The following is a 26,145-nucleotide window of genomic DNA, read 5'->3' on the forward strand; positions in this document are numbered from 1 at the left end:
CTTTTCCCATTTTCTATGGCAGCAATGCTGTTTCGGTGTACTAGACTAATCATTCTTTATATAATATGGTGCAACCTTACTACTTTTTATTTACCTTTTTGTTAAGTCATGAATGGATAAAAAATACATCAACTTTTCAAAAAGTGTTGATAAATATATTCTTCCATTTCGTCTCCATAGCTCTTATGTAAATTCTTGTGTTTCCATGGTTACAGACTACAAACAACACTGATGTGTAGTCTGACTGCGGTCATATTTTGATTTGTCCTACCCACCCCCTCTTTTAATGTTGTTAAGAAGATGAATGGGGTCAAGTAGAAGGGAATAACACATGACTGCTAGATTAATTATACCTGCATGTCATCTAAAGTCTTTAATTGTGGAGACACATAAGTCAAACTGCTGCCTAGTGCGGTTTATGTTTAATATGACATCAGTCATATGTTTCTGTAACTCATTTCATTATATGCACAAACAACCTGACTTAAGGCATGTTTGAATGATATGTCAATAGAATAAATTGTGGGAACAGTCATATGATCCTCACACACAAGGCTTTGTTCATTTGCAGTTTTCCCGTTCCATAAGGCTTGTAGTATATGACACTCAAGACTTTATGTCACCTTCATGTTACGGGTGAGTAATTGCTACACAGGATGAGCGCCATCATAAAATTACTTAGGATGTACGGTAACTACTTGACAAACCAAGACAAAACTATATCTTTGAGTTTAATGAAATACTATATGAGTCTGATGATATCGTTCTACTTCTGTTGTAGTACTGTGTAGAGTAGAATAATAAAGGATAATCTCTATTTGCAGGCTCATTATGGTACGCCAGAAGTGTGTGAATATTAATTAAAGGAGTACTCAATTACTTAGAACATTCCGTTGCAAGAACATTTTATGGCAGTGAAATAATGAGAATGTCAGATCCTGTGCAATGTTTTTTAATTTGATATATTTTCATGCTATTTCTGAAGATTTAATATGGAAACATACTGTAGACACTTAAAGGGAATCTGTCAGTAGGATCATCTTTCCTAGGCTGTCTATATGGGAATGCAGGTCATAGAAAGTTTAATCAAAATTATATCTTGATACTTAAGATCAGGCGTCTTATTGTAGAGTAATCCATAATTTTTTTCTTAATATGTAAATAAGCTGTTGAAATCTATGGCCGGACACTAATCTGCATGAGAATCTGCCTCCAGAGATTTATTTTAGATTAAATGGGGCATTGCCAGTGTGAGACATGAAGTTTAGGAGACCAGACTGTCACTCATTACATGTCTCACACTGGTAACCCCTCCTTTCATTTAATATAAGTCCTGGAGGCAGATTCTCAGGGAGATCTATGTCCGGCCCATAGTTCTTATTAGCTCATTTACATCTGAAGAAAAACGTGGATTTCTCAGGAATAAGACAACAGGATATCACTTTATTTCACTTTCTATTACCTTCATGTCCTTATAGACTTAAGGTACTGTCACACTCAGCGACACTGCAGCGATATAGACAACGAGCCGATCGCTGCAGCGTCGCTGTTTAGGTCACTGTAGAGACGTCAAACACAGCAACTCCAGAACGATACAGGAGCGATCCAGTGACGTAACGGCGACTCACTTATCGTTCTCGCTGGTTGTTAGCTCCATGTAAAACATTGCTGGCATCGTTGCTTTTGATGTCAAACATGACGATACACGCCGACTTGATGACCAAATAAAGTTCTGGACTTCTAGCTCTGACCAGCGATGGTACAGCAGGTTCCAGATCGCTGCTGCATGTCAAACACAACGAGATCGCTATCCAGGACACTGCAACGTCACAGATCATTGTCGTTCTCGTTGTAAAGTTGCTGAGTGTGAAGGTACCTTTAGGAAGGTTGATCTTACTGACGGATTCTCATTAAGACATCTCTCATAATAACAGACTGTAATGCAGGAAGGATGGAAAGACCTAAGAATCCTTAGTTCTAATTCCTCAACCGTACCATGCATTGCTATTGCTTCCTATAAAATAACAATGCTTGTTTGTTTCAACTTTTTGAATGGCAACAAGATTTCTCTAAAACATAAGTAACCCAAAACCTTCAAATAAAGTATTTAGTCTATCGTCACACATTTTTTCTATTCTTATATATCTCCTTTGCGGAATATTCTTTCACAAGGTCAAATAACTGAATAAGACAAACGGGCAGAAGATGATAATTCAGTAACCTAAAGCAAACTCTCAATATTTGCATTCCTACACACAAGACACTTTTAAACCCTTTCATGTACATTTGCCTAAGCCCTACCTACTTTTTGACTTGTTTCACGGATCAATTCAGCAGAAAGGGGACAGTTGGGGACTTTCTTCAAAAGATACCCTCACAATTATTACATGTCTCCATTAGATTATGATATTTATCCAAGGGTATCTACTCTAGAGCATAAAAATAGAGTTTTATATAGGTTTTAAAGGTGGAATATTGTACATTTTCTAAAGCTTTCCCATGGTGAAAGACAATTTTTAAAAAATAGATTTTATTCCAATTATCACTCATGATCAGAATCTCCTGAATAATCTATCTCCTGACATGAGCTAAGGACGCCCAATGTCAAATGGGTAATTAAATCAGGAGACTGAATTCATTACCTAATCAATAACTGGTCAGCAGAGGAATCCATAATATTCTCTAAAGATGTCTAGAATTTCCTAGAAACACATTCAGAACAGAGAAAGGACTGTACTAGATAGACTTTCACAAAACAGAGCAGAAGTTAAATATTATATTTCACACAAATAATATATGTTCAATAGGGATCAGATTTTTTTTATAAGAATGGAAACCTCTGGATTATTGTTTCGAGAATCCCCATTACCTGATCCTTCATCCTCATTCTGCTAATCTGTAGTGTCGTACACACATATTGAAAAGGAATCAAATTATTGGTTATCTACAGTCATGGCCAAAAGTATTGACACCCCTGCAATTCTGTCAGATAATACTCTTCCTGAAAATGATTGCAATCACAAATTCTTTGGTATTATTATCTTCATTTAATTTGTCTTAAATGAAAAAGCACAAAAGAGAATGAAGCAAAAAGCAAAACATTGATCATTTCACACAAAACTCCAAAAATGGGCTGGACAAAAGTATTGGCACCCTCAGCCTAATACTTGGTTGCACAACCTTTAGCCAAAATAACTGCAACCAACCGCTTCTGGTAACCATCAATGAGTTTCTTACAACGCTCTGCTGGAATTTTAGACCATTCTTCTTTGGCAAACTGCTCCAGGTCCCGGATATGTGAAGGGGGCCTTCTCCAAACTGCCATTTTTAGATCTCTCCACTGGTGTTCTATGGGATTCAGGTCTGGACTCATTGCTGGCCACCTTAGAAGTCTCCAGTGCTTTCTCTCAAACCATTTTCTAGTGCTTTTTGAAGTGTGTTTTGGGTCATTGTCCTGCTGGAAGACCCATGACCTCTGAGGGAGACCAAGCTTTCTCACACTGGGCCCTGCATTATGCTGAAACATTTGTTGGTAGTCTTCAGACTTCATAATGCCATGCAGACGGTCAAGCAGTCCAGTGCCAGAGGCAGCAAAGCAACCCCAAAACATCAGGGAACCTCCGCCATGTTTGACTGTAGGGACAGTGTTCTTTTCTTTGAATGCCTCTTTTTTTCTCCTGTAAAGTCTATGTTGATGCCTTTGCCCAAAAAGCTCTACTTTTGTCTCATCTGACCAGAGAACATTCTTCCAAAACGTTTTAGGCTTTTTCAGGTAAGTTTTGGCAAACTCCAGCCTGGCTTTTTTATGTCTTGGGGTAAGAAGTGGGGTCTTCCTGGGTCTCCTACCATACAGTCCCTTTTCATTCAGACGCCGACGGATAGTACGGGTTGACACTGTTGTACCCTCGGACTGCAGGGCAGCTTGAACGTGTTTGGATGTTAGTCGAGGTTCTTTATCCAACATGCGCACAATCTTGCGTTGAAATCTCTTGTCAATTTTTCTTTTCCGTCCACATCTAGGGAGGTTAGCCACAGTGACATGGGCTGTAAACTTCTTGATGACACTGCTCATGGTAGACACAGGAACATTCAGGTCTTTGGAGATGGACCTGTAGCCTTGAGGTTGCTCATGCTTCCACACAATTTGGTTTCTCAAGTCCTCAGACAGTTCTTTGGTGTTCTTTCTTTTCTCCATGCTCAATGTGATACACACAATGACACAGGACAGAGGTTGATTCAACTTTAATCCATGTCAACTGGCTGCAAGTGTGATTTAGTTATTGCCAACACCTGTTAGGTGCCACAGGAAAGTTACAGGTGCTGTTAATTACACAAATTAGAGAAGCATCACATTATTTTTCAAAGGGTGCCAATACCTTTGCCCACCCCCTTTTTTATGTTTGGTGTGAAATTATATCCAATTTGGCTTTAGGACAATTCTTTTTGTGTTTTTTTCATTTAAGACAAATTAAATGAAGATAATAATACCAAATAATTTGTGTTTGCAACCATTTTCAGGAATAAACTGAGTATTATCTGACAGAATTGCAGGGGTGTCAAAACTTTTGGCCATGACTGTAACAGATTAATTAAGAATATTCATTGATGACATTACAGTGTGCTTCGTCTGGGTTAGACGCCAGATACCCCCACTGATAACCAGAATAAATGTACCACAGCCCTGGCTCGGGTATCACATTTCTGTCAATATTTTTTTCCAGATACATCGCACATCTATACATGTGACTTTAATAGTACTGCAGCTCAGGCCTGTTCTAAGTCATAAACCCATAAATAACTTATCAAAGTACAAAAAAAGTAAATATAATTTTAGTAATTACAAGTACACAACACCAAAAGAAAACAATAAAAATACCCCATAAAACCCCAAAAAGAGGACAGTGGGGTCAACATAGTCTCACTGTGGCATATAAAACATAATGAGTTAAAAATGATTCACACTTCATGAAAAGTCAGCTGCAGGGTTTGTCTTTTGAGCTATCAGACTTATGGTCCAAGGTTTCATCACACCAAACAGCTGGATTGGAACATAAAGTGGCACTCCTGGATAGGTTTTTGGGGGAGTTGGGACAAATTTATTGTGTTCCGGGGAGCCTGCAAGCTTAATTCATCTGGGAGTGAGGTACAGGTGGTGGGTATTGTTGTCTCCCTCCTTCAAGGAGACCCTCCATCCTGAGCTTTCTCACTCTCATCTGACTAATTGTCACTCCAGTCGGTAGATGGATTATTAGGGGCTCTTGGCCTTGTTTATAACATAGTAACATAGTAACATAGTTAGTAAGGCCGAAAAAAGACATTTGTCCATCCAGTTCAGCCTATATTCCATCCTAATAAATCCCCAGATCTACGTCCTTCTACAGAACCTAATTGTATGATACAATATTGTTCTGCTCCAGGAAGACATCCAGGCCTCTCTTGAACCCCTCGACTGAGTTCGCCATCACCACCTCCTCAGGCAAGCAATTCCAGATTCTCACTGCCCTAACAGTAAAGAATCCTCTTCTATGTTGGTGGAAAAACCTTCTCTCCTCCAGACGCAAAGAATGCCCCCTTGTGCCCGTCACCTTCCTTGGTATAAACAGATCCTCAGCGAGATATTTGTATTGTCCCCTTATATACTTATACATGGTTATTAGATCGCCCCTCAGTCGTCTTTTTTCTAGACTAAATAATCCTAATTTCGCTAATCTATCTGGGTATTGTAGTTCTCCCATCCCCTTTATTAATTTTGTTGCCCTCCTTTGTACTCTCTCTAGTTCCATTATATCCTTCCTGAGCACCGGTGCCCAAAACTGGACACAGTACTCCATGTGCGGTCTAACTAGGGATTTGTACAGAGGCAGTATAATGCTCTCATCATGTGTATCCAGACCTCTTTTAATGCACCCCATGATCCTGTTTGCCTTGGCAGCTGCTGCCTGGCACTGGCTGATCCAGGTAAGTTTATCATTAACTAGGATCCCCAAGTCCTTCTCCCTGTCAGATTTACCCAGTGGTTTCCCATTCAGTGTGTAATGGTGATATTGATTCCTTCTTCCCATGTGTATAACCTTACATTTATCATTGTTAAACCTCATCTGCCACCTTTCAGCCCAAGTTTCCAATTTATCCAGATCCATCTGTAGCAGAATACTATCTTCTCTTTATGATGACCTGGACGACGGGTTTCCTGTGCAGATTCTAATCTATGTAAGATCCAGCAGGGAAACCAACCGACAAAGGAATTTTGTTCAGAATTCCATAGATGGGCCAGTGACATCCAGTGGAATCACCCCGCCCATAGGAGTCAGTTTTGTCAGGGCCTGTCTGAACGGTTAAAAGATGCATTGGCGCTGTACGAAACTCCAGCATCGTTGGAGACCACCATAGCTTTTGCCATTCGTATAACCAGAAGCCTCTGGGATAGACTAATAGTGACCCCTCCCTTTGTAGAACTTCCTAGGACTGAAGTTCTCCTTGTGTGCTCTGAATACCCTATGCAGTTAACGGGGGCTTCTCCCCGTTCTGTGTCTCTTGCTGTTCGCAGCAAGATGGTGGAGTACTTTTTACTGTGGCAAAAAATCTAATTTTATTGGGGTTTGGGCATCTATACCTAAACAACAGAAATCGTCGGAAAATTTCTGACCCCAGGTTGTGTGGAGGATTACAACCTGGGCATATATATCTCCTCCACAGGTGTGTCTCAGTTTATCCTACCTGCAGAAGTGGCTATAGGTACAGAAACTGAGACAATATCTGTCGCACTAGATAGTGGGGCAGGAGCCAATAGGGTGGATGCTCAGTTCGCTCAGATCCATGATCTCACCTGTAGTGAGTTGGTGACGTCCATCCCCATATTGGTGATAGACTCTGCACCTCCTCTTGGTCAGGGAAGCTTTACACAAATATTAAAGTGAACCTTTGTGTAGGGGCTTTAAACAGGTAGCTCCTTTCTTGTTACCTTCTCTAAGGCCTCCCTACTCCTAGTGTTGGGTCTTCCCTGGTTGACTAAGCATAATCCAGTCATAGACTGGCAGGCCATAGAGATAATTAATATCTCCACTAAAAACATTCCATCTTTTCTCTCTGATTTTGAGGAGGTGTTCTCTGAAAATGGGCGTCAAGAACTGCCTCCCCATTGTGTGTATGACTGTCCTGTGAACTTGCTTCAGGGTGCAAGGTTGCCCAAGACCAGATTTTATACTCTGTGAGGTCATGAGAGACAGGCCATGAAAGACTATTTCTCTGAGAGTCATGCCAAGAGACATATTAGACCCTTATCTTTGCCTGCAGCATCAAGGTTTTACTTTGTTAAAAAGAAAGATTGGGGCCTGCTGTTGTGAATTCTGTGGCAGAGCTCCCTCCTGTGGTCACAAGTGGTACTGCGGCTTCTGAGTTTCCTTCCTCAGGTGAGGTGGTGAAGTCGTTAGGTGCTGCTCTATTTAACTCCACCTAGTGCTTTGCTCCTGGCCTCCAGTCAATGTTCTAGTATTGGTCTTGCTTCCTCCTGGATCGTTCCTGTGGCCTGTCTGCTCTGCATAAGCTAAGTTTTGCTTGTGTTATTTTTGTTTGCTATTTTTTCTGTCCAGCTTGCTTTATTGGTTTTTCTGGCTTGCTGGAAGCTCTGGGACGCAGAGGGAGCACCTCTGTACCGTTAGTCGGTGCGGAGGGTCTTTTTGCCCCCTCTGCGTGGTTGTTTGTAGGGTTTTGTGTTGACCGCAAAGTTATCTGTTCCTATCTTCGGTCTGTTCAGTAAGTTGGGCCTCACTTTGCTAAATCTATTTCATCTCTGCGTTTGTATTTTCATCTCTACTCACAGTCATTATATGTGGGGGGCTGCCTTTTCCTTTGGGGTATTTCTCTGAGGCAAGGTAGGCTTATTTTTCTATCTTAGGCCTAGCTAGTTTCTCAGGCTGTGCCGAGTTGCATAGGGAGCGTTAGGCGCAATCCACGGCTGCCTCTAGTGTGGTTGGATAGGTTTAGGGATTGCGGTCAGCAGAGTTCCCACGTCTCAGAGCTCGTCCTATGTCTTTTGGTTATTGTCAGGTCACTTTGTGTGCTCTGAACTTCAAGGTCCATTGTGGTTCTGAATTACCTAATCACAACAGTACTGGAGGCCAAAAGTACTAATGCTTCTCAATAGAGGGAAAAAAGAAGTTCTGAGACCATTTTTTTTTCTTTGCACTGTGTTTTGCCTTTTTTTTCCCCCTAGACATTTGGGTGGTTCAGGACACAGGTGTAGTGATGGACATTAAAGGTCTGTCTTCATGTGTGGATCATCTCACTGCAAGAGTACAAAATATTCAAGACTTTGTGGTTCAGAATTCTATGTTAGAGCCAAGAATTCCTATTCCTGATTTGTTTTCTGGAGATAGAGCTAAATTTCTGAGTTTCAAAAATAATTGTAAACTGTTTCTGGCTTTGAAACCTCGCTCCTCTGGTGACCCAGTTTAACAAGTTAGGATCATTATTTCTTTATTACGTGGCGACCCTCAAGACTGGGCATTTTCCCTTGCGCCAGGAGATCCTGCATTATGTAATATTGATGCGTTTTTCCTGGTGCTCGGATTGCTGTACGATGAACCTAATTCGGTGGATCAGGCAGAGAAAAATTTGCTGGCTCTGTGTCAGGGTCAGGATGAGATAGAGATTTATTGTCAGAAGTTTAGAAAGTGGTCCGTGCTCACTCAATGGAATGAAGGTGCGCTGGCAGCTATTTTCAGAAAGGGTCTCTCTGAAGCCCTTAAGGATGTCATGGTGGGATTTCCCATGCCTGCTGGTCTGAATGAGTCTATTTCTTTGGCCATTCAGATCGGTCGACGCTTGCATGAGCGTAAATCTGTGCACCATTTGGCGGTATTATCCGAGCATAAACCTGAGCCTATGCAGTGCGATAGGACTTTGACCAGAGTTGAACGGCAAGAACACAGACGTCAGAATGGGCTGTGTTTCTACTGTGGTGATTCCACTCATGCTATCTCCGATTGTCCTAAGCGCACTAAGCGGTTCGCTAGGTCTGCCACCATTGGTACGGTACAGTCAACATTTCTTTTGTCCGTTACTTTGATCTGCTCTTTGTCATCTTATTCTGTCATGGCATTTGTGGATTCAGGCGCTGCCCTGAATTTGATGGACTTGGAGTATGCTAGGCGTTGTGGGTTTTTCTTGGAGCCCTTGCAGTGTCCTATTCCATTGAGAGGAATTGATGCTACGCCTTTGGCCAAGAATAAGCCTCAGTACTGGACCCAGCTGACCATGTGCATGGCTCCTGCACATCAGGAGGATATTCGCTTTCTGGTGTTGCATAATCTGCATGATGTGGTCGTGTTGGGGTTGCCATGGCTACAAGTCCATAACCCAGTATTAAATTGGAAATCAATGTCTGTGTCCAGCTGGGGTTGTCAGGGGGTACATGGTGATGTTCCATTTCTATCTATTTCGTCATCCACCCCTTCTGATGTCCCAGACTTCTTGTCTGATTACCGGGATGTATTTGATGAGCCCAAGTCCAATGCCCTACCTCCGCATAGGGATTGTGATTGTGCTATCGATTTGATTCCTGGTAGTAAGTTTCCTAAAGGTCGACTGTTTAATTTATCTGTACCTGAGCACGCCGCTATGCGAAGTTATGTGAAGGAGTCCTTGGAGAAAGGTCATATTCGCCCGTCATCGTTGCCATTGGGAGCGGGGTTCTTTTTTGTGGCCAAGAAGGATGGTTCGCTGAGACCTTGTATAGATTACCGCCTTCTAAATAAAATCACGGTCAAATTTCAGTACCCCTTGCCGCTGCTATCTGATTTGTTTGCTCGGATCAAGGGGGCTAGTTGGTTCACCAAGATAGATCTTCGTGGTGCGTATAATCTTGTGCGTATTAAGCAGGGCGATGAATGGAAAACTGCATTTAATACGCCCGAGGGCCATTTTGAGTACCTAGTTATGCCTTTCGGACTTGCCAATGCTCCATCGGTGTTTCAGTCCTTTATGCATGACATCTTCCGAGAGTACCTGGATAAATTCCTGATTGTATACTTGGATGATGTTTTGGTCTTCTCGGATGATTGGGAGTCTCATGTGAAGCAGGTCAGAATGGTGTTCCAGGTCCTGCGTGCTAATTCTTTGTTTGTGAAGGGATCAAAGTGTCTCTTTGGTGTTCAGAAGGTTTCATTTTTGGGGTTCATTTTTTCCCCTTCTACTATCGAGATGGACCCTGTTAAAGTCCAGGCCATCTATGATTGGACTCAGCCGACATCTCTGAAGAGTCTGCAAAAGTTCCTGGGCTTTGCTAATTTTTATCGTCGCTTCATCTGTAATTTTTCTAGTATTGCTAAACCATTGACCGATTTGACCAAGAAGGGTGCTGATGTGGTCAATTGGTCTTCTGCTGCTGTGGAAGCTTTTCAAGAGTTAAAGCGTCGTTTTTCTTCTGCCCCTGTGTTGTGTCAACCAGATGTTTCGCTTCCGCTCCAGGTCGAGGTTGATGCTTCTGAGATTGGAGCAGGGGCTGTTTTGTCGCAGAGAGGTTCTGATTGCTCGGTGATGAAACCATGCGCCTTCTTTTCCAGGAAGTTTTCGCCTGCTGAGCGAAATTATGATGTTGGCAATCGAGAGTTGCTGGCCATGAAGTGGCTTTCGAGGAGTGGCGTCATTGGCTTGAAGGAGCTAAGCATCGCGTGGTGGTCTTGACTGATCACAAGAACTTGACTTATCTCGAGTCTGCCAAACGGTTGAATCCTAGACAGGCTCGTTGGTCGCTGTTTTTCTCCCATTTTGACTTTGTGGTTTAGTACCTTCCGGGCTCTAAAAATGTGAAGGCGGATGCCCTGTCTAGGAGTTTTGTGCCCGACTCTCCGGGTTTGTCTGAGCCGGCGGGTATTTTCAAAGAGGGAGTAATTTTGTCTGCCATCTCCCCTGATTTGCGGCGGTGGCTGCAAAAATTTCAGGCTAATAAACCTGATCGTTGCCCAGCGGAGAAACTGTTTGTCCCTGATAGGTGGACGAATAAAGTTATCTCTGAGGTTCATTGTTCGGTGTTGGCTGGTCATCCTGGAATCTTTGGTACCAGAGATTTAGTGGCTAGATCCTTTTGGTGGCCGTCTCTGTCGCGGGATGTGCGTTCTTTTGTGCAGTCCTGTGGGATTTGTGCTCGGGCTAAGCCCTGCTGTTCTCGTGCCAGTGGGTTGCTTTTGCCCTTGCCGGTCCCGAAGAGGCCTTGGACACATATCTCTATGGATTTTATTTCGGATCTCCCCGTCTCTCAAAAAATGTCGGTCATTTGGGTGGTTTGTGATCGCTTTTCTAAGATGATCCATTTGGTACCCTTGTCTAAATTACCTTCCTCCTCTGATTTGGTGCCATTGTTCTTCCAGCATGTGGTTCGTTTACATGGCATTCCAGAGAACATCGTTTCTGACAGAGGTTCCCAGTTTGTTTCGAGGTTTTGGCGAGCTTTTTGTGCTAGGATGGGCATTGATTTGTCTTTTTCCTCGGCTTTCCATCCTCAGACTAATGGCCAGACCGAACGAACCAATCAGACCTTGGAAACATATCTGAGATGCTTTGTTTCTGCTGATCAGGATGATTGGGTGTCCTTCTTGCCTTTGGCTGAGTTCGCCCTTAATAATCGGGCCAGCTCGGCTACCTTGGTTTCGCCGTTTTTCTGCAACTCTGGGTTCCATCCTCGTTTCTCTTCAGGGCAGGTTGAGTCTTCGGACTGTCCTGGTCTGGATACGGTGGTGGACAGGTTACAGCAGATTTGGACTCATGTAGTGGACAATTTGACCTTGTACCAGGAGAAGGCTCAACGTTTCGCTAATCGCAGACGCTGTGTGGGTCCCCGACTTCATGTTGGGGATTTGGTTTGGTTGTCATCTCGTCATATTCCTATGAAGGTTTCCTCTCCTAAGTTTAAGCCTCGTTTCATTGGTCCGTATAGGATTTCTGAGGTTCTTAATCCTGTGTCTTTTCGTTTGACCCTTCCAGATTCTTTTTCCATCCATAACGTATTCCATAGGTCATTGTTGCGAAGATACGTGGCACCTATGGTTCCATCTGTTGATTCTCCTGCCCCGGTTTTGGTGGAGGGGGAGTTGGAGTATATTGTGGAGAAGATTTTGGATTCTCGTGTTTCGAGACGGAAACTCCAGTATCTGGTTAAGTGGAAGGGTTATGGTCAGGAAGATAATTCCTGGGTCTTTGCCTCTGATGTCCATGCTGCCGATCTTGTTCGTGCCTTTCATATGGCTCATCCTGGTCGGCCTGGGGGCTCTGGTGAGGGTTCGGTGACCCCTCCTCAAGGGGGGGGTACTGTTGTGAATTCTGTGGCAGAGCTCCCTCCTGTGGTCACAAGTGGTACTGCGGCTTCTGAGTTTCCTTCCTCAGGTGATGTGGTGAAGTCGTTAGGTGCTGCTCTATTTAACTCCACCTAGTGCTTTGCTCCTGGCCTCCAGTCAATGTTCTAGTATTGGTCTTGCTTCCTCCTGGATCGTTTCTGTGGCCGGTCTGCTCTGCATAAGCTAAGTTTTGCTTGTGTTATTTTTGTTTGCTATTTTTTCTGTCCAGCTTGCTTTATTGGTTTTTCTGGCTTGCTGGAAGCTCTGGGACGCAGAGGGAGCACCTCTGTACCGTTAGTCGGTGCGGAGGGTCTTTTTGCCCCCTCTGCGTGGTTGTTTGTAGGGTTTTGTGTTGACCGCAAAGTTATCTGTTCCTATCTTCGGTCTGTTCAGTAAGTTGGGCCTCACTTTGCTAAATCTATTTCATCTCTGCGTTTGTATTTTCATCTCTACTCACAGTCATTATATGGGGGGGGGGGGCTGCCTTTTCCTTTGGGGTATTTCTCTGAGGCAAGGTAGGCTTATTTTTCTATCTTAGGCCTAGCTAGTTTCTCAGGCTGTGCGAGCTGCATAGGGAGCGTTAGGCGCAATCCACGGCTGCCTCTAGTGTGGTTGGATAGGTTTAGGGATTGCGGTCAGCAGAGTTCCCACGTCTCAGAGCTCGTCCTAAGTCTTTTGGTTATTGTCAGGTCACTTTGTGTGCTCTGAACTTCAAGGTCCATTGTGGTTCTGAATTACCTAATCACAATAGCCTGCATCCCTGGTCTTCTTTTTTACCACTGGCTGAGTTTGCTTTAAACAATCATCGCAGCAAGTCCACTCGTAAGTCGCCATTTTTTGGTGCATATGGCTTCCATCCTCAGTTCTGTACCTTCCGTAAAAATGAGTCTTCGAGGGTTACTTGAGAGAAACAATTTTCATCTTCACTCTCATCTGTATGGGAAGGTGTTCTGAATAATTTAAATATCATGGATGACAAATACAAACGTATAGCTGATAAATAACAAATGTCCGGTCTGGACCTGGGGGAGAATGAGTTGATATGGCTGTCTACCAAAAATATTAAACTGAACGTTCCTCCTTGGAAATTAGATTCTAGGTTTATTGGTCTATATAAGGTGCTCACCGTAATCAATCCTGTGACTTTTTGTCTCAAGCTTCCCCTGACTCTAAAGATCCATAATGTTTTCCACAGTTATTTACTCAATAGATATGTTGCGCCTGTGATACTGTCAACTTTACCACCACTGCTTATTATTGATGGCAATTTAGAATTTCAGGTAGTGATAATCATTGATTACTGTATGGTTTGCCGCTCTGTACAGTACCTGGTGCATTGGGAGGGGTATAGTCCTGAGGAGAGGATGTGGGTGCCGACATCCGAGGTTAATGCCGGTAGGTTGATATGGCCCAGCCAGATAAACCTGGCCCTGAGGGTCCTGTGGTCCCTCATAGAAGGGGGTTACTGTCATGAGTGTGTCCCATCATCCTGGGAGATCTGAGATTAGGCTATCTTTACGTATTGTGAATCGCAGGTCTGGTTAGAGACATGCAGCTCCATCTCACAGCTGCTCCTGACCTGCTCATTTTCTGTCTCTATAAAACCCAGCCAGACCTTCTCTTCTCTGATTGTGAAAGTTTAACTTCCTGGCTTGCTGGAGTTGGTGTGCTGAATTTGTAGTTCGTAGTTGCTGCTGGAGATTGTTGTTTGCTTTTTTTTAGGTGTATGCTTTTTCCATGATCCTATTTCCATTTTTTGTACTTTTCTATCCTTCCCTTTATTCCTCTCAACCCTTGGTGAGTATTTTATATGTAAGTTGATTTTTATTTTCCTTGTTTGTCTTATGTGTATATACACTAACATCTGTCCCAGGCCTCCTAAGGGAGGGGGGGGGGGACAGCTTAGGACATTAACAGGAGCAGAGTAGGTGGGAGAATTGGGCCTTTCTACCTTTAAGAGTAACCCCAGGACATGGATAGTTATGGTCCCTGTTCCAGTGACAGTCTGAGGCCCCTCCTTCCTTACTGAAGACCATCACAGCGTGACAACAGTCCTTAGGATAGTCCCTCAAGTCCAGATGACAGATACCCCAATTGTAGCATGTGTATCCATCTCCAGCCGACAACAACAGTCCTTAGGATAGTTCCTCAAATTGAGATGTCGGACACCATGACTGTAGAACCTGTAGCTGGCTCCACCTGGCAACAATAGTCCTTAGGATTATTCCTTAGGATAGTTCCTCAGATCCACACGATAGATACCCGACTATAGCCATGTATCCTACTCCAGCTGGCCTCCAATCTCCTTAGTCTATCCATACACGGGCAACAGAAACTAGCCTCAGTAACAGATCCTTGCCTCTCGACATCACCGCACCCACTCACTTAATAAACATGTGACTTATTATTCTGCATTTCCTGTAATCAGCCCTCTGTTTGGGCCAAGATATTAAAACCCCACCCCTTTAAACATTTGCTCAAAGAATGAAGAATGTTCCAGTCTCCAGCCTGCCTGCAGGGTTTGTGCTTTATGGATGCACCCTGCAGATAGGAACAAAGACACACATGCCCCCACCAAATGTGGGACAGAAATGCTAATGTAGGCCTTGTGCAGGGCTGTATTTGCCACTAGACACTTGAGGGCATGTGCCTAGGGCGGGACGATGCGGGGGGCGGTACCTGAGCAAGTTTTTTTTTTTTATTTAAGTCCTGGGTCACCTCCCGACCGACTGCCCCCCCCCAGTCCCCCGGCCGCCCACCCGCCTGCCTCCCACCCTCCTTGAAGATGTCATACTCACCCTGCTCCAGCGATGCCTGGTCTCAGCGCCTGCAGCTCGTCCTGAGTGAGCGGTCACATGGTACCGCTCATTAAGGTCATGAATATGGGCATATTCATGACCTTAATGAGCGGTACCACATGACCGCTCACGCAAGAAGAAGGTGCTGCACCGAGAGTCGGGACAGAGCTAGAGGGATGTTTGGCACAGCCGTGCAGTGTGGGAAAGGTGAGTATGAGGGATGGGGGGATGGGGATGGGTGGTAGGAAGGAGGATGGGGAGCAAAGCCATGCAAGATGGGAGCAGGAGCGGGAGCGGGGAGGTTGAGAGATGAGCCATGCACACAGGAGGGGGGGAATATGAGCCATGCATACAGGAGGGGGGAATATGAGCCATGCATACAGGAGGGGGGAATATGAGCCATGCATACAGGAGGGGGGTATATGAGCCATGCATACAGGAGGGGGGGAATATGAGGCATACAGGTGGGGGGGTTGAGAGATGAGCCATGCATACAGGAGGGGGGGAATATGAGCCATGCATACAGGAGAGGGGGAATATGAGCCATGCATACAGGAGGGGGGAATATGAGCCATGCATACAGGAGGGGGGGAATATGAGGCATACAGGTGGGGGGGTTGAGAGATGAGCCATGCATACAGGAGGGGGGGAATATGAGCCATGCATACAGGAGAGGGGGAATATGAGCCATGCATACAGGAGGGGGGAATATGAGGCATACAGGTGGGGGGGTTGAGAGATGAGCCATGCATACAGGAGGGGGGGAATATGAGCCATGCATACAGGAGAGGGGGAATATGAGCCATGCATACAGGAGGGGGGAATATGAGCCATGCATACAGGAGGGGGGGAATATGAGGCATACAGGTGGGGGGGTTGAGAGATGAGCCATGCATACAGGAGGGGGGGAATATGAGCCATGCATACAGGAGAGGGGGAATATGAGCCATGCATACAGGAGGGGGGAATATGAGCCATGCATACAGGAGGGGGGGAATATGAGGCATACAGGTGGGGGGGTTGAGAGATGAGCCATGCATACAGGAGGGGGGGAATATGAGCCATGCATACAGGAGAGGGGGAATATGAGCCATGCATACAGGAGGGGGGAATATGAGCCATGCATACAGGAGGGGGGGATATGAGCCATGCATACAGAAGGGGGGGGGAATATGAGCCATGCATACAGGTGGGGGGAATATGAGCCATGCATACAGGAGGGGGGGATATGAGCCATGCATACAGGAGGGGGGGGGGAATATGAGCCATGCATACAGGAGGGGGGATATGAGCCATGCATACAGGAGGGGGGGAATATGAGCCATGCATACAGGAGGGGGGGAATATGAGCCATGCATACAGGAGAGGGGGGAATATGAGCCATGCATACAGGAGGGAGGGAATATGAGCCATGCATACGGGATGGGAGGGAGATGAGCCATGCATATGGGATGGGAGGGAGATGAGCCATGCATACGGGAGGGGGGTGGGTATATGAGCCATGCATATGGGATGGGAGGGAGATGAGCCATGCATACAGGGGGATATGAGCCATGCATGCAGGATGGGGGGGATATGAGCCATGCATACAAGATGGGAGGGGGGCATTATGCAGTATTGAGTATCATGTGGGGTCATTATACAGTATGGAGCATCATGTGTGGCCATTATACAGTATGGAGCATCATGTGTGGCCATTATACAGTATGGAGCATCATGTGGGGCCATTATACAGTATGGAGCATCATGTGTGGTCATTATACAGTATGGAGAATCATGTGTGGCCATTATACAGTATTGAGCATCATGTGGGCTCATTATACCGTATGGAGAACTGTGTGCGGCCATTAAACAGTGTGGAGCATCATGTGTGGTGGCCGTTATACAGTATTGAGCATCATGTGTGGCCATTATACAGTATTGAGCATCATGTGTGGCCATTATACAGTATGGAGCACTGTGTGGCCATTATACAGTATGGAGCACTGTGTGGCCATATTTTTTTTTGTTTATAATTATTGTTTATGAAACAATGTGATCAGCAGTGCTAAATGGGTGTGGTTGGGACGTGGATATGGGTGTGACTAGTTGTGAAATTGGTATGGTCAGAGGCGTAGCCTAAAATTTGCAGCGGCGCACTACGCACGCCACAAACTTTAGACCTCTTTCCCTTCTTCAAAACTTGGGAGGTATGGTAGCACATTTGCCAGATCACGGCAAGTGCCACAAATCCCATAGGGAATGAATGAGGCCAAACGCAGTGTTGCTGTAAGTGATCCGTTACGCGGCAGAAATACTGCCCGATCTGCTGCAAAAGGCTACTTTTACATCAGCGATTCTTGCCAAAGTCACTGCCGATAGTGTCATACTCACCAATGGGGAAGGCAGCACTAAAAGTGCCTAGGGCAGCAGAAACGCTAAATACTGCCCTGGCCTTATGTATACATGAGATCCAGCACGTACCTCTCCCTCTGTTACTATCACTGAATGGAAACATTGATTCCTGAGGCTGAACACTTTTTAAAAGAGAGATTTGTGCACCTTAAACTGACAAGCATGCATATCTGTAATAAAACACAACAATAGGATCGACGTAACCAGTGCTCCTTGCTGGAAACAGTCCATATCCCGATGTGGATTCTGCTGCGGATTTTTCCGCAGCGGATTTGGAAAATCTGCAGTGCAAAACCGCTGCGGTTTTCACTGCGGATTTTCGTGCAGTTTCTTCTGCGGATTCCTCTGCGGGTTTTCAACTGCACTTTCCTATTGGTGCATGTTGAAAACTGCTGCGGAATCCGCAGAAAGACTACTTCTTTTTTTCCGCAGCGATTCCGCGCGGAATTTTCTGCATCGTGTGCACTGCGGTTTTTGTTTTCCATAGGGTAACATTGTACTGTACACCGCATGGAAAACTGCTGCGGATCCGCAGCGTCAAATCCGCTGCGGATCCGCAGCAAAAACGGCAGCGTGTGCACATACCCTTTATGTAATAATCACCATTCAGACGAACATATTATAGAAATGTGTACTGTATGCATACATAACAGATAGCATATAAACAGCACATATATGGTGTAGTTCACATGAACTTTTTTACATATGGACCGATGATCCAAGAATAAGAAACCTAAGCAAGCACTAGCCTCATCTGTTTTTCAGATTAGACTTGCCCATTAAATTAATGGTTGCATTATAAAACAAATGCTACACAAACACCATATATATACAGCAGCTGTTTTTATGGATCCATTGCAATTATTAACAAAGAAAATTGCATTTGGATTTTATTATATTTTAAATTGATGATGACTAAAACAAAAGCCGTACGTATGTCAAACAGATGTGATAAACAAACATACGGATGGCACACTGATGTAAAAAGCCTTTTTTCTGGATGAAAAGCCGGCAATTTTTCATAGAGCCTAACATTAACCTAACAAGAAAACTTCTTGAAAGTGATGTGCCTGTGTAGCAGTACATAAGGGAGCTGTTCATAAATGTTTTTCTAAAAAAAAATCAAAGGCACACTTGTCACTGGGCTGTATGTGGTACTGCAGATCAGGTCCATGTAGTGAATGGGACTAAGTTCCAATACAATACATATTCTATTTAAGTGGTATTAAGGGGTCCCATAATTACTTATTCATATTTACAATTCAGTTACAAAATTACACAAGAGTACTATTAAGGTCCATTTACACTTTGACTAATAATAGCTTAAACTGACACCTGGGCCTATGGTCTAATGTATATGTGAGCCTCCATACTCTAAAGCCCTCCAATTGCCTTAGATGACTGTTGGCCAAACGATAGTATGATGGATCCTAAACTCCTCCGACCATCTAGGACCCCCATACACATTATATTGTAGGCCAAACTAGTTGATATAGGCTATTTAATCAAATTCAATCTTATTTATATGGGGGGAATTTAGGATCTGGTCCGATGTAGGACTGCCGATCTTTTTGTTTTCAGAAACGACAGCACCATAAGATTTTGGTTGCAGCTTTATCAAAGGGCATAGAGCGCTCCTGTGTAACGAGAAGTCGGGAGAGATAGCTGTTGGCCAAACAATGAGCTGGACCATTGTTCACCCGGTAGCTATCTAATGTATATTTCCTTACTGTGCCATTTTCATGAAAAATAATCCTTAGAATATGTTGACTATATTGTGCTTGCTACCTCCCTTCACCCACTGTGAGGAGGGCTTCTTACTAGTAATCAATTATTGTCTTTTCATCTCTGCTCCTTCCCTATTGTATGCCTTTCTTCCTTTTGTTCCAGTTCTTCCTTTTCTCCATTAATTATCCAATAATTATCTGTGGAGTTTGGGAAGATCTATGTTTTTGCCCTTTCAATTTACCATTGTTCTATGTTATTTTTTCAGTATCTTTCAATGGAATAAGAATAGAATGCAAAAATCAATCTGATGCTTATCGAGCTAATTTGTGTAGTGGAAAGCGAGACATACTTGTACATGTTCTGAGCAGGAGGTCAGCAAGCAGATACGTGCCTGATTCCTTTCATAGTAAGTGCTATGCCCTGAGGCTAGATTAGCCTATATGACCAAGAATGCATAGTATTTCTCTTAATTTTCTTTCCGCACACACACAAAAACATCTATTTATCTAGTCTATCATGGGGCAAATGTCCATGAACAGGCGCTGCCTAATGTTTTATGTCTATTTAGATAATTGTGTCTGCGCTGCCTCAGCTTCTGTCCTGCACTTAGGCTAAAAACATATGATGTGGAAATCTATATATATAATTGTCTAAGGGTTTTTCCGTCTGTCTGTCTGTCTGTCTGTCTGTCCTGGAAATCCCGCGTCTCTGATTGGTCGAGGCCGCGACGGGCACAGTGACGATGATGTCATAAAGGACGTAGAAATCCCACGTTTCTGATTCAGCGACGGGCACAGTATCGACGTAGATGTCATAATGATTGCCATGGCGACGATGATGTCATAAAGGTTGCGTCGACCAATCAGCGACGGGCACAGTCTGCCGCGAATTCTGGAATCATCATTGTCCATATACTACGGGGACATGCATATTCTAGAATACCAGATGCGTTAGAATCGGGCCACAATCTAGTACTAAGAATAACAACATAAAGCAGAAATTGTTCCTTAAAAGGCAGAGAAAGAAGAATAATTCTGCCTGATTCACAGTCCATAGAATGCAAGAGGAAAATCTCTAATTCTATAAATTCCCAAAACCAAATGTTAAATCTGGCAATTGCATCATTTCGGCTTGTAACGAAAAAAAATGGGTGCCACTTGGAAGAGCAGCTGTTGCTATTTTGTGTGATATTAAATACTGTATATATTAAACCCCACAAAATAGCAACAGCTCTTCCAAGTGGCTTCTGGACTAGCCCTTTAAGCTAATACTCAGGTTGTATAGGTGATAACTGAACGACCTGTAGGGTTCCAACATATGGGATGCCCACCAATCACCAGAACAAAGGTAAAAGCCATGTAAAGAGATCCACCAAAAAATGTGTAATCCCTCTTCACAACTGGGATAACCCTTTAAGCACTGGGAATTGGAGTAATGAAAGCTGCTGTCAAATATAGAGTGCTCTGCTTGTTAATGAAGCCGAGGTTATGAGATTACCATGACTCCATCATTCAGTGATATGTGGGATTGATTGGAGTTAGTTCCCTGCAGCTCTGACGTTGGATCAGTATCAGAATCCTAGAAAGGCCTTATAAAGAGGTCCGCTGCTTTAAACAATCCTTTTTTGCAATAAACTATTGGCAGCTCTGATGCTCAGTCACTACTCATGGGCAAGCCGTGAGACAGGGTAGTCAGGAGGACCGAGGTCAGATACCAGAAGGCTGGTAGTACAGAGAGGTGAGACAAAGGCATGGTCAGGTAACAGTGTGGGGTCAAATGCCAGGAGGGTACGTCAAAACCAGGGAGTGTAAAGGCCCCGTCACACATAGCGACGCTGCAGCGATACCGACAATGATCCGGATCGCTGCAGCGTCGCTGTTTGGTCGCTGGAGAGCTGTCACACAGACAGCTCTCCAGCGACCAACGATTCCGAGGTCCCCGGTAACCAGGGTAAACATCGGGTAACTAAGCGCAGGGCCGCGCTTAGTAACCCGATGTTTACCCTGGTTACCATCCTAAAAGTAAAAAAACAAACGCTACATACTTACCTACCGCTGTCTGTCCTCGGCGCTCTGCTTCTCTGGTCTGGCTGTGAGCGCCGGGCAGCCGGAAAGCAGAGCGGTGACGTCACCGCTCTGCTTTCCGGCCGCTGTGCTCACAGCCAGACCAGAGAAGCAGAGCGCCGAGGACAGACAGCGGTAGGTAAGTATGTAGCGTTTGTTTTTTTACTTTTAGGATGGTAACCAGGGTAAACATCGGGTTACTAAGCGCGGCCCTGCGCTTAGTTACCCGATGTTTACCCTGGTTACCAGCGAAGACATCGCTGAATCGGTGTCACACACGCCGATTCAGCGATGTCTACGGGGAGTCCAGCGACGAAACAAAGTTCTGGACTTTCTTCCCCGACCAGCGACAGCACAGCAGGGGCCTGATCGCTGCTGCCTGTCACACTGGACGATATCGCTAGCGAGGACGCTGCAACGTCACGGATCGCTAGCGATATCGTCTAGTGTGATGGTACCTTAACAAACAGATAGTCAGAGGCCAAATCTGGGGTCAGATACCTGGAGTGAGAGAGTGTCAAAAGCAGAAGGGATAATCCAAAAGAGTAGTCACAACAAAATCCAGTGTTATCAGCAAGATCAGTAGTCAGACAAAGAGCAAGCATGCATACTTAACTATAGCAAATCTACAACTGACAATCTGCTGCACAAAGCAAGCCAGTTAAATACCCCGCAAATCATTTCAGAATCAGCGGCATCTGAGACAACACCAGCAGGCTAAACCAGATTGATCTCAATTCGTAACACTCGACTCCCTATACAAGGGGAAATGAACGAAATAAGGCACAATTATCCCAAGTATAATAAAAATACAATTTTTTATTACAAATGTCTTACAATAAATCCAGTAATGAAATACAGATCAAGACCTCAAATGTGAGGGACACATCGCTAAAGAATCCATAATTCCCATAACATCACATATCCTTTTGCTATACAGCATTATAGAAGGTCAAAATCAGGGAGACATCCAAACAATTCCTGCAGCCCCTAAACTGATAATATATCCATATAGCCTTATAGATAGGCTATACATCAGAGCAACTGTGAACGAGCTTGGTAATTAAAACCCTTACTTCTTATCACCCCTGATATGCCTCTATCTACCGATCCTGAGTATGGCTAATGCATTGACAATTCAAATACAGAAACAGATTGAATGCGCAAAAAATCTCTCCTTGATAACTTACTCAATGTGTGGATTCGATGCTGCGTCCCTCCACCCCGACGCGCGTTTCGTGGAGGGACGTGTGAAGAAATTTGTAATAAAAAATTGTATTTTTTATTATACTTGGGATAATTGTGCCTTATTTCATTCACTTCCCCTTGTACAGGGAGTCGAGTGTTACAAAGTGGTTTGAGATATATGTGTTTGGCCCAGGATATTTTTTGGATTTTTTAGTGATTTAATTAAACCAGATTGAACAGCAGGGCTGTCAATCAAAACGCTGACAGCCCAGCACAACCCAGAGTCAGATTGGATGACTGGACTGTCATTCACAAGACCAACAGTCCAGCATACCACAGGGTGGCTGAGCTGTAACGCACAGCATCCCTAGGCCACAGTTAGATGTAAAACCGTGACAGCAGCAAGGACCCCTCAGCAATCAAATGTAAACTGTGGGGGACCTGGCAGCAGCAAGAGAATATAAAAAATTATACAGTTTTCATTTAAATCTAATGGATGTCCAAGTAAAGCACAAATGTGCCATGTCTTTCAAAGCACACCATGTGAGCTGGAAAGCCTGGTAACAACCCTTATAAGAGCTGGACAGTTGTCTTCCATGAGCAATTCTAGGAGGGCACACCTGTATAATAAAGAATATAGAGTTGAGCAAAACAGCAGCCATGTTGGTAGCTTGAGGGCACCAAACCAGAGCCCTGTGAATCTCATCCTACTTGCTGGCATCCCTGGTGTCCTGTTGAATTTAGCCAGTGGTGAAATCCAAACAATATTAGGTATTTAGCGTTTTGGATTAAGATATAAGCTTTATTTAAATTTTTATAAAAACACTCTCAGAGTAATAAACCAAACAAAACAAAGGTGCAAGGTGGAAAGAACAGACAACACTAAAAACTTATGGGGTGCACATGACCATGTGGGGTAATCCTTGCATGAAAATCCCTCTAATTGCAATAGTCCACTCCTTAACTATATTTCCACATAACCCACAGCCCCTTATTTTATTGGTGTAGGCCAGGGTTTGTGTATCTATTCTCTGCGGATCAAATTTTTGGACAATCCCAGTGTTGTGGTCATGCCCGATCAGTGCATCCTCCATACAACTCAAATAGTCAAAGACACCCACTTCACAGTTCATCCACAAATATCCAGGCCTAATAGATGTAATTAGGTCCTGGTATACAGTCACACCCACTACAATGACATGACGTTCTGGACATAAAATATCTGTGTTTTTTATGAACTGTGAAGTGGGTGTCTTTTACTACTTGAGTTAAATGGAGGATGCACTGATCGGGCATGACCACAACAATGGGACATATCTGAACATACACTAAAACTGTAATTATTGGATTTTTAATACATTTCTTTAATTTTTATAGTCTGGAAATTTTGTCTAAAAGCTGTTCATATCCTCTTTTGTTTCTGAAAATGAATGATAGCAATAATAGAATTTACAGATAAAATATCCAAAGATCTGAAAAGTAGATTGAAATGCACTGAAGATATACAAAGAAAGAATCCTACAAGATCTGGATTTATTTTACCTCACATTCTTGTGCATGTTTTATTTGATTTTGATTTGGCCACTGAATTAAAAAAAACAACGAAAAATGCAATTATTTTATAGCTTGAGCAATATAGATCTTGTGAGTTGAAACTTTATTAAGCCACATATTCTCTACTATGTACCTGTTTTTAGGAGAAATGGAAGAAACATCTTAGTATTTCTTAGTATCCACTACTTTTTATTAAAGAACATCAAACACAGAATTGGATGTTCTTATACGTCTTCCCGCTCTCATGTGCGGGATATAGGATGTGCTCTTATGAGCTGGCGTTAGGACTTGTTCACATTGTAATGGGCTGGCCTAAGGGTATTGTCATGATCCAGTCCTGAGTTTGTTTTCACCTGTCTTGTCTCTGGACTGGTCATACGGGAGTTAATCCACTCTGCCTCGTTTTGAAGTTGGCTGGGCTATTTCAGTCCTCTGCAGCCTGCTGGCCAGTGTCAGCTATAGTTCATGCTTCCTGGCTTGAGCCCCTGACCTGTATTAGTGATACTTGTGCCTCTGACTGCCTGTACTCGTGTATGACTCGACCTGATATCTGGACTTTGCCCCTTGTTTTCCATCTCTGATACCACACTCCCCGACTGGCTTCGACTCTGGCTTGTACCCTGACTTCATCTTACATCTCATGTTTTGGTTACCACGTTCCCGGTAGGCTCTGACTTCTTGCTTGTCCCTGACTACGTGATTTGCTGTTATCTTTGGTACCTCGGCTCCTGACAGTGTTGGAATCGGCTTGTCTGATTACTCTTTCGTTACCTGTGGCACCTGTGCTACTGCTCAGTGTTGCTATGCTGTGTGTACAACCTCTCTTCCCTCCACAGCACCCCCTGGTGGAGGTTGCACTATACTGCACTGCAGCAGCACATTACATTATAGCTGACCACACATATAAAGGGGATTTTTTTTGCATTTTTTCCCTCTGGTCATGGATCCACTTTGGAACCTGGCGGATCAAGTGTCCAGTTTGACACAGATGGTGCGGGATTTTTCAGTGGAACATGGGGCCCTTGTCACATCTCATACTCACAAAAAAACTGCACTGCAGCAGCACATTACTTTCACTACATTCTCGTGTGCTACCGTTAGGGTATGTTCTCATTCTCGTGTGCTGACCTTAGGGTATGTTCTCATTCTCGTGTGCTAGCCTTAGGGTATGTTCTCATTCTCGTGTGCTAGCTTAGTGTATATTCTCATTCTCGTTTGCTGACCTTAGGGTATGTTCTCATTCTCGTGTGCTAGCCTTAGGGTATGTTCTCATTCTTATGTGCTAGCCTTAGTATACAATCTCATTATTATTATTATTATTTATCGTTATAGCGCCATTTATTCCATGGCGCTTTACATGTGAGGAGGGGTATACATAATAAAAACAAGTACAATAATCTTAAACAATACAAGTCATAACTGGTACAGGAGGAATGAGGACCCTGCCCGCGAAGGCTCACAATCTACAAGGGATGGGTGAGAATACAGTAGGTGAGGGTAGAGATGGTCATGCAGCGGTTTGGTCGATCGGTGGTTACTGCAGGTTGTAGGCTTGTCTGAAGAGGTGGGTCTTCAGGTTCTTTTTGAAGGTTTCGATGGTAGGCGAGAGTCTGATGTGTTGTGGTAGAGGGTTCCAGAGTAGGGGTGATACGCGAGAGAAATCTTGTATACGATTGTGGGAAGAGGAGATAAGAGGGGAGTAGAGTAGGAGATCTTGTGAGGATCGGAGGTTGCGGGTAGGTAAGTACCGGGAGACGAGGTCACAGATGTATGGAGGAGACAGGTTGTGGATGGCTTTGTACGTCATGGTTAGGGTTTTGTAGTGGAGTCTCTGGGCAATGGGGAGTCAGTGAAGGGATTGACAGAGGGGAGAGGCGGGGGGACAGGTGGATTAGTCGGGCAGCAGAGTTTAGAATAGATTGGAGGGGTGCGAGAGTGTTAGAGGGGAGGCCACAGAGCAGGAGGTTGCAGTAGTCAAGGCGAGAGATGATGAGGGCATGGACTAGGGTTTTTGCAGATTCATGGTTGAGGAATGAACGGATTCGTGAAATATTTTTGAGTTGAAGTCGGCAGGAAGTGGAAAGGGCTTGG

General features: G+C 44.1%; 1 protein-coding gene across 3 annotated transcripts in view; it reads left to right on the forward strand.

The window, feature by feature from the left end:
- The first annotated feature begins 566 nt into the window (after positions 1-566).
- TPST1 (tyrosylprotein sulfotransferase 1) overlaps positions 567-26,145 on the forward strand; it is a 147,136-nt gene continuing 121,557 nt past the window's right edge. The window contains exons 1-2 of one of the 3 annotated variants that reach the window (XM_069757385.1): positions 584-636; positions 19,515-19,655. The gene's annotated coding sequence lies outside the window, so the exon portion shown is untranslated. Of the gene's footprint in view, positions 637-19,514; positions 19,656-26,145 lie in introns of all 3 variants that reach the window. The other 2 variants (XM_069757384.1, XM_069757383.1) reach the window with 2 other exon arrangements.

This window comes from Ranitomeya imitator, chromosome 3 (genome assembly GCF_032444005.1).
Source record: "Ranitomeya imitator isolate aRanImi1 chromosome 3, aRanImi1.pri, whole genome shotgun sequence".
Classification (NCBI taxonomy): domain Eukaryota; kingdom Metazoa; phylum Chordata; class Amphibia; order Anura; family Dendrobatidae; genus Ranitomeya; species Ranitomeya imitator.